Below are 9,753 nucleotides of genomic sequence, written 5' to 3' on the forward strand. Positions count from 1 at the left end.
CATTAGGAACCCCCCTTTAAATTAGTAGCCCCCTTTCACATCAGAGTCCCCCTTCAGATCACAGTCCCCCTAGGAACATTTTGAGACACCCCTGAGGAAGCCAGAAGGCACACCAGGTTAGCACGGCACCCTGGTTGAGAAAGGCTGACTTAGAAATCGGAGCTGGAGGTGTACCTGTGCCACATGCTACAAATAAAGCGAGGGGACACTGCTGGACAGAACTACATTGAGTGCAATGGCTAGTTGGTGACCAGAATCCTCCTATGTCTAAAAACAAAAGGCACACTCCTAGTTTTATTTCCTAGCTATTATGAAATCTTATGGAATATGGATTTCTCTTTTAATCCTCATTTTCTAAAAAGCTAAAACCACTACTTATGAGAAAAGTACCGCTACTCCCATCGTTAACCCTACGCATGCCTAAACTGTGCAATGAAAGTCATTCGGGCATGCCGACACATTTCTGTGGCCTGTGTAGAGTAAGAATTAAAATGCCTCTTACTGTGAGATTATAGGGAGCACAGAGCTCCAAGGTGATTGCTGCTTCAGCAACTTCTACAGATTGCATAGAATACAGATGAGTGTGCGCTTTCTTCTTAAAGTGAAACTGATGGCAGCCAGTAGGAAAGCTGGCCGTACACTGGCAGATTTTCATATGAACATTCGGTAATGCCATCACAGACCTGTAGAATATCATTGGAAATCTCGTTTGAATGTAACATTCGGTTTTGGGATGAATGAAAGCTCAATCACTGAATTTCATTGAAGAGAAATCCTTTGATTTGTGCCGTCACTACAGTTAAAACAACTGTGGACTCGACCCCATTTATTAGAAAAGGTTTGTAAACAAAAATGTTTTCAAATGTAAACGGGAGTCTGCTTACAGGACCCCACTGCTGGCGGCAGTGAAACGGTTAAAGAACAACTTCATGGAGAATTTGTTGCACAGTTTCTTACCTGGAGATCCTGCCAGTAACAGAACTTTCTGTTGCGGGCTGACAATGCTGAGCCGCTGTCTATCAATTAGTAGCAGCGTTGTCAGCCTGTGGGAGCCCCTACAGCTGGCCATTGTGCTTCCTACCAGGTTTGCAGGCGTGCAGCCAACTGGAAGAGCATGCTCAGCAGGGGATGGAGTTCATTAGTGTTGGCTTGCAACAGGAAGTGCTGTTACTGGCAGGTTCTCCAGGTAAGAAACTAATGCAACAGATTCACAAAAATGATTTGTTTAACCTCCCTGGCAGTCTGATTATTTTTTTTTTTTTTTCCTTCTTTGTTCTATTTTTTTTGTTTTCTTACTTTTAAAATTCATGGCGGTTCCGCACCTCCTGTGACGCGGACGCTCGCATGGGACAGAACCCGGAAGACGGCATTGGCCAGAGGACACAGCGGGGATCGTGGACAAGGTAAGAGGCGCTACGCTGTAATCCCGAGTGTGGCTCGGGGTTACCGCTTATGGTACTGAAAAATTAACCCCGAGCCACCCTCGGGAATACCGCCATGGAGGTTAAAGGAGAAGTATTTGGAGAATAAAATGTACTGTTCCTAATACTTAAAGCTGATGTGGGATACTGTAGCCGTCACACACTAGCTCTATATACCTAAGAGCTGAGTGATCATGTGACCGCTGATCGCCCAGCTCATGGCTTCTCCCTGCAGAGAGTTGTGACTGTCAGACACCGCTTCCTGCATGGATTCACCCCTCCCCTCTCTCTATTCCTCCAGTGCTCATTGGAGGGGGCAGGGAAAGCTGGCTCTGACTCTAGGGAGGCAGAGCCAACTGTCAATCAGGCAGGCGAGTAGTTTGTGACAATACTATTGGGTTCCTTCCCACCTGTGGCCTGGCTCTGCTCTGTCAGCATGTAGTGGACAATACCCCCATTAGATGTTGACTTTGGCTCCCAGGAGGACATTAGTAAATTTACTCCTGTGACCCAAAAGAGAAGTAAAGCCAAAAAAAGGTTTGACTTCTCTTTTAACCACTTGCTGACCGGGGTGTTTATACCCCCTTCCCATCCAGGCCATTTTTCAGTATTCAGCGCTGCGGTACTTTGACTGACATTTATTCTTCAATTAGAGGAGATGGGGATTTTGAGACAATGATAATTCCTCCATTTTTACAGACTGCTAAATGCGCTGTTAAAATACATAAAAAGGTGAACTTTTACCTGCCAACATCTGTAATCTGTCACGTGACGTCTCTTGTGATTCACCCCCCTGCATAGTCTGGTGGGTGACCTAACATTTCTTCAAACATTTCAGCTAGGTCGCCCTCTGCCCCCATACTTCTGTCCTCTCTTGTAAACAAACTGTGTTAGACTGACAGCACTGTGCAATACTTATACTGACAGCATTCTGGCTTTCGGTCTAAACCTTGGTTTGCAGGGGTTTAGGAGAGGCTAATATAAAGAAAAAGTCAGGTACTTGTAATGCAAATGTTATTTTATGGTGATAAAACTTACCTGCTCAATTAAAACCATTTCCTTTGAACAACAGGCCTAAGCAGCGTCATCAAAGTTTGCCTTCTGTCCTAGAGCAACAAACATGCAAACATTTCGAATAGGATAGATTTTCCTGTACTGTTGGCTGCTCCGATTCGGTCAGGTTTAGCTATAATTAGCTGAAATAATAACCATAGTTTACTCTCCAGGAACAGATGCTGCTTTCACACAGTGCGATCAAAATAAAAGCGCTGCGGCATGTCTGATAAACTTTTACCTTTTTCAACTAGTTCTCAGCGGTTTTAAAAAAGAGTTAGATACCTGGTAACGTCTTTTCCACAAATCTTCCAAGACAGCACAGGAGAGAGGGGATCCACCCACCTACAAACAGGAAACACATCACCCACAAAGAAAATAAAAGGGGCCGTCCCTCCAAACCACCACACACACACATATATATATATATATACACACACATATATATATATATATATATATATATATATATATATATATATATATATATATATATATATATATATATATATATATATATATATATATATATATATATATATATATATATATATATATATATATATATATATATATATATATATATATATATATATATATATATATATATATATATATATATATATATATATATATATATATATATATATATATATATATATATATATATATATATATATATATATATATATATATATATATATATATATATATATATATATATATATATATATATATATATATATATATATATATATATATATATATATATATATATATATATATATATATATATATATATATATATATATATATATATATATATATATATATATATATATATATATATATATATATATATATATATATATATATATATATATATATATATATATATATATATATATATATATATATATATATATTAGTGGGAATCCCTGTTGTTCTGGAGGATTCATGGAAAATACTTTTCCAGGTACCTAACTCTGTTTTCCCAATTCATTTTCCAGGACAGCACAGAAGACGATTAGGCTAGCAATACCTTATAGAGAATGACAACTGCCAAGAGCACCTTCCTGCTGAACGCTTGGGCCTGGCAGGAGAGGAGGTGCCTTACAGATCTGGTCTGCGGAGGTCCCAGCTTTCTTAGCCCAGCCCAAGAGGAGACTAAAGCTCCAGTGGAATGTGCCATAACACCCTCTGTAGGATTAAAGTGAAGAGATTGAAGGGACAAAGATGTAGCTTGTTTAATCCATCTGGTTATAGTAATTTAGGGTGCTATACAGCATTTCCTAGGACCTCCAAGGCCAAGTGATTTTCAGGCAACGTAACAGCCACTTTCTAACATCCAGATGGTGAAAAGCATGCTTCTCATCAATGGATGGATTAGGACAAATGGAAGGGATGGCGACATCCTGAGTTCAGAGGAAGTTAGAAGCTACTTTAGTCAAAAATGTTGGGTCTGGTCTCAGGGTGATACAGTCTAGGAAGAGAACACATTAGGGCTCTGCCTGGGTTTCGCTAACTCTCTGACAATGCTGCCGAGCCTTCCTGTGAACTGCGATGCCTGTTTACAACACCAGCTTAAGTTTAAAAATGTAAAGAACCGGTATCGGTGTTTAGTATCCAGGCATTTTTACAAGGACTTGTGAAAATGCCCAGTATTGGTATTGATAGCAGTATTGGCGCATCCCTAGTAAGAAAAAAAATGAACTTGTGTAACTGAGGCCTAAACCACCAAGCAATTAGAAATATCCCAGATACAGACTCGCAGATGGTGAAGTTCCTATGGGGTCTGAGCAAAGACGTAACCTAGTTGAACCTCAGCAGATGAAGGTCCTGCTGCCACATGTGCCTTGCTCATCAGCATACCATACAACATGAATGAAGACAATGTAATACATGTATAAGTGAACAGACTTCAATGCTATGAATTTAAATAATAGAGAAAGAGCACACTGCAGTAAATACTGTTAGTGGTGTATTCATATAAAGGAAACCCAACAAATAAGGTGTATGCAGGTGAGCCCTATGCTATCAGCAGGCAATTAGAATCATCACATGTAGGTATAACCTAGTCACTGGATACTAATCTGTAATATGGCTCTCCAGTGGAGGAATTCTGGAGGCTCCAGGATATAAAAAGCAAACCACAGCTTAGTAGGCACTGGCAAGCATCAAGAGATACAGCTCTTCTCCTTACACCCGGACATGACCCAAATGTGAGTAACAAAAACCAGGGCTGGAGGAGCCCACACTCAGGTGGGAGCAATCATAGACTTCCAGCTCCTAAGTTCTTAACAAGCCCAGACCAGGTGGTAAAATAAAGTTGCTGACACCAACAGAAAAACTATGAGCCTTGGGGGTCCATTCACACCATGTCCGGATCATCTCCAGACGAGACTATTTCCGGATCCAAAATGCATCCTAATGTATCCCTATGCTATTTCTGGCCTCTGTTCACACCAGCGCAGTCCCTTCTAGACCAGACCAGACAAATACTGCTTGTCCTATTTTGTCTGAAATGCACCTGAACCCATAAATCTGATCAGGTGAGCATATTTTCTTTACTTCCGCCCCTAGACCAAAATAAGCACTTATCTCTTGCAGTGTTGTGGTTGCTCCACTGCGAATTTGAAAAAAATCCTGAAGTTCTTCTTGAAAGCTGAACTTCAGACATAGAGCTAAATACACAGATGAAATACATACAGTATACAGGAGCAGTTATATCTGCCAAAGGATTTGTATTTCTGTCCTTCCAGTTCAAGGGTTCAGTTTAAGATTACATGGAGTTCTACTTTAAGTGGTGATGACTCACAACAGTAGTGTTGGACCAGGTGGGGAATGATAATGGCTATTCATATTTAAAGCTGAACTCCAGGCTTACCTTCAGTCTTGTACATTTGTACGGGCTCCTCTCCTTTAATGAAATGTATGCTTCTCACAGTGTGCATTAGAAGCTGCAGCACGTCAGATAGAAGCCACCTTATTTCCAGGCTGGAGGATGTCCATCATCATCTACTCATTGCATTGGATTTTTAATCATGGAGGTTCAGCATCGCATGTAGACTTAAGGTTCCATTGACACCTATATCTTTTGGTGCGATTAGGGATTACCGAGTCAGGAACGTGCATTTTCCTGCAGCAGGAATTCCTAATGTGCTGTTTACAAGTTAAAGGAGAACTATGGGGTCAGTGTTTTTCCCCATAGTTCTCCTTAGGGTAACGAGAGGACACAAACTAGCATCCTCCTGTTACCCTAAGCTCAGTATACCGCGAGCTACAGCTCGCGGTATACTGAGACGCCGCAGCCGGAGCGGATCCCGGCCTGGACGTCGGGATCCGCCCCGCTGCGTGAGTGACAGCTGGCTCTGCCTATCTAGAGGCACAGCCAGCTGTACCCGCCCCCTCCCCCGTCCGTTCTGCCAGTCAGCGCTGGCAGATCGGAGCGGGGAATCCAGCCGTGACAGGATCGAGAGGTGAGCGAACCCGGTATGTGTTCGCTCACCTCCCAATCTACTGAGCCCACCTGTGACAGTCTCATTGTCACAGGTCGGCTAGAACTATGAGGTGAGTGAAAAGCACTCACCTCATAGTTCTCCTTTAATGATCGAGTGACAGCCGCTGCATTTAAATGTCAGCATACCGCATGTAATCATCTGTAGTACAATACCATGCGGTTCGCAATCAATCACTCTCCCTGGACGCATCGATCGTGTGTCCATGAAGAGTGGTTGATTCCTAACCGCATGTAATCGCATCCAGAGGCGTCACAAGGCCGGGTGTCTGGGTGAGTGAAGAAGTAGAAGTGGTGTAGCAGCACAAGCCTACAATTGCCCTTTCGTTTGTCAATGATCCCTTAAACTAGAACATTTCCCTCAGGGATCGGAGGGGGCTCTCTTCCTCAGGGCTCATTATTTAGAAATCAGGAATTCTTGATAGCAGACAGATGTTCAGTTTAACATTTGAGGAATGAACACCTAGCTTACTAGCGTCCTGCTAGTAAGCTAGGTGTTCATTCCTCATTCCTTGTTGGCTTGTGGTTGTAGATTAAAGTAATTAACAAGCCTTACAAAGATTCCTCCAGACCTGGGGACTATAAAATGAGCATGGTTGTAGTGGTGGGCGGTCATTCCATACTGGGGGCACTGAACTGAATGCTTATACCCCCCATATTTCTTAGATCAGACCGAATAGGTTCTCTCACCAAAATATTAGTCTTGGGGAGATTAAAATGTTTTCCTTCTGATATGCACTATGAGCTACATGCTGATGCAAAATGCTATATCCCGGCCTTATAGAACAACCTCGGGACTGACTAAACAGTTTTATGAGCCCTGTTAACAGTAGTCATGTTGTGTTTGGACTCTGATCAGGAGCATTTGGAGATATCAGAAATCCTATGAGCCCTTCTCTTTCCTGTCCCTGAGTTGCTCTCAGTATCTCCTATTAGACATTTTGCGCCTTTGAGCTGCCTAACCATAAGCTCGTGAGCTACCTGCAGATCAAGTTAGCTCTATCGTAAAGGATAGCAGGAGACTCCTCCCACTGCCTCTGAAATATTCTCACACTTTGAAGATCACAACCAGCTTAACCATATAACCTATGGCACTTCAAGAGGCAAGAACTCTCTGACACCAGGTGAAGCAACAGCGTCAGAGGTGACTGGCCAAAGGTTAGAGTCTTTCCCACGTCATTACCTCTATAGATTGAATAACATGTCAAATGAACATTGTATTAGTCCAGAGACAGGAGATTGCGGAACTTCCGGCATTCTTCCACCCACAGGATTAAACAATACTGCCCAACCAGTTCATCTCATTTCCATAGCTCATAGTCAATTTCTTTTTACTCTTGTACATATTTCTAAGCACTGGTCGCCTAGGGATATTAAATATACAACATTTATAAGTGTCCTTCTGTGTACTAAGTGAATAATTCATAGCTCCTAGATATACTTCTAGTGCCTGTATGCTCGGTGGCTGTTGCATGTTAAAGGAGAACTATGGGGTTAGGGCTTTTCTCCATAGTTCTCCTAAGGGTCACTGGAGAACACACACTAGCGTTCTCCCATAACCCAAAGCTCAGTATATAGTGAGCTACAGCTCGCGGTATACTGAGACGCCGCAGCCGGGACAGATCCCGACATTGCTGTTGAGATCCACCCAGCTGCGGGATTGACAGCTGGCTCTGCCTATCTAGAGGCAGAGCCAGCTGTACCCGCCCCCTCCCCTGTCCGCGCTGAAGGATCAGACAGGGAAATCCCTGCAGGGAGCCGTGAGTGACAGTCACATCTCTCTGCAGGGATAGATCGAGAAGTGAGCGAGCGCCGGTATGTGTTCGCTCACTTCCCGATCTATTGAGCCGACCTGTGACAGTTTCATTGTCACAGGTCGGCTCAGATTATGAGGCTGAGTGATTTTCACTCGCCTCATAGGTCTCCTTTAATCTGTATGAAATTGCATTGTGACTGCTGATTGCATGCAGATTAGTGTCAATGTGTGGAAGGTACTGTATGTGCCAGGCAGGGATCTGTGTGTGCATGTTTGGTTTGCCTACTAAACCAGCCAGATGACTAAATTGTGTGTGAGCAGTGAGAAAAGTGATCAGACAAGGCTTCCAGCTCACAGTCCATAGAATGCACCAGACTCTATTCAAGACTTTTTTTTTTTTTAATCTGCCTCTGTGTCCAGCCAGCTACATCTGGGTGAGTCTCCCTCAAATGGTGCCTCATGGTATTAAAGGCTGTGACAATTGTTTCAAAAGCCCTCTCCTCATTCCTCCTCCACCAATCAAGGATCTCGTTCTGGTTAGCAAGTCGCTGTGGTTGCGATTCCTTGACACAGAAATCACAGGCAGGGGAGTGCAAGAAAGGGAAATGCACTTTTGGTCCCTGCAGTGCAGCAAACCTGCTACATTACCCTATGTAGACCAAGATTGCTTTGAAGTGGAGATCCAGTCAAAATGTGGGAGATCTTCCCCTGCACCATCCACAATATTCAAACCCAATAAAACAAAAATTGGCTACAGTGGTACCTAAAGTCGTGCCAACTGTATATCCACTACGAGGTCAGTTTGATCTGAAAACCCCAACTTACTGACACCCATGGGGTTACCAATCTTTAAATTGGATATAAACTACATGAAGCCCAATTGCCACCAATGTACATAATGAACATGTGTAATACTGTCCAGCCATATACCCAATGATCAATCATAACATAAACGGACATACATACAGAGACACAATGAGACATAAGAAATTGTTTTATTTGACAATAGGAAGAAAACCCTTTTAAAACACAGCACAGATCGGTAGGGTGTATATAAGGGGTAGCCATATAGGTGAAGGGAGGTGTGTGCAAAGCAGTGTGTAGTGTGGGACACAGTCAGAGGGAATTGTATTGCACATGAAACTTGCATTTGCCACACCTTTGAGGCTTACCGTAAAGGGCCATCACACAACCACCCTTCCAAATAGTAATTACTTCTATATCCTCTAAGAGGAACCTCGGCTGAAGACTAAGGACTTCTTAGAAAAGAAAATGTGCCACAACAAAAGTTAAGAGCCCAAAATGCATTCATGCCTCTATATAAATAAGAAAAAAATAAAGCCCATGTGTTTCGGGGTACTAGGGGCATTCCTGTAGCTTTAATGAAGGAGGGCTCCTAGAATGCGTGACTGGTCTTTTCCAATATATATAGAAAAATAAACCCATTGGACTCTCAAGTTCTGGCGTGACACCCTCTCTCTTCCAAACACTCACAGGGTTATTCACAAAAGGGTGAAGGAGAAGTGAATAATCTAGGACAACATAGCTGAACCTAGATTGTTCACTTCTCCGGCCTTCTCCAAACTCTTCACCCTTTTGTCAATAGTCCTGTCAGTGATTTTTATAATGAACAACTCTATGGGCAATTTACTTTTCAGGGGTAACCTACACTGATCAATAGCCGAAAGCTGCTTTCATGACAAAATGTCCTTTACCAAGAGGGTGGCCATCTTACTTCTCAGGACCAAGACAGTTAAAAACAGATGGATGCATGTGCTCTTCTCTTTCACGTCTTCATACACAGACATACATAAATACTGATCTGTAAACCACGTTACAAATAAAATGACTTCTTATCTGTTCCTTATACCCATAACTGTCAGTTTATTAGGAAGTGATCTCTCAGTCTTCAAGTGAACACATCTTCATGAATATCGTCTCAGAGCACAATGGCTGCCTATGACTGCTCATGAATGATGGATAGAAGGGGGGGGGGGGAAAAGGGG

This window comes from Nanorana parkeri, unplaced genomic scaffold, assembly GCF_000935625.1.
Source record: "Nanorana parkeri isolate BGI_ZX_2015 unplaced genomic scaffold, ASM93562v1 scaffold528, whole genome shotgun sequence".
In the NCBI taxonomy this organism is placed as follows: domain Eukaryota; kingdom Metazoa; phylum Chordata; class Amphibia; order Anura; family Dicroglossidae; genus Nanorana; species Nanorana parkeri.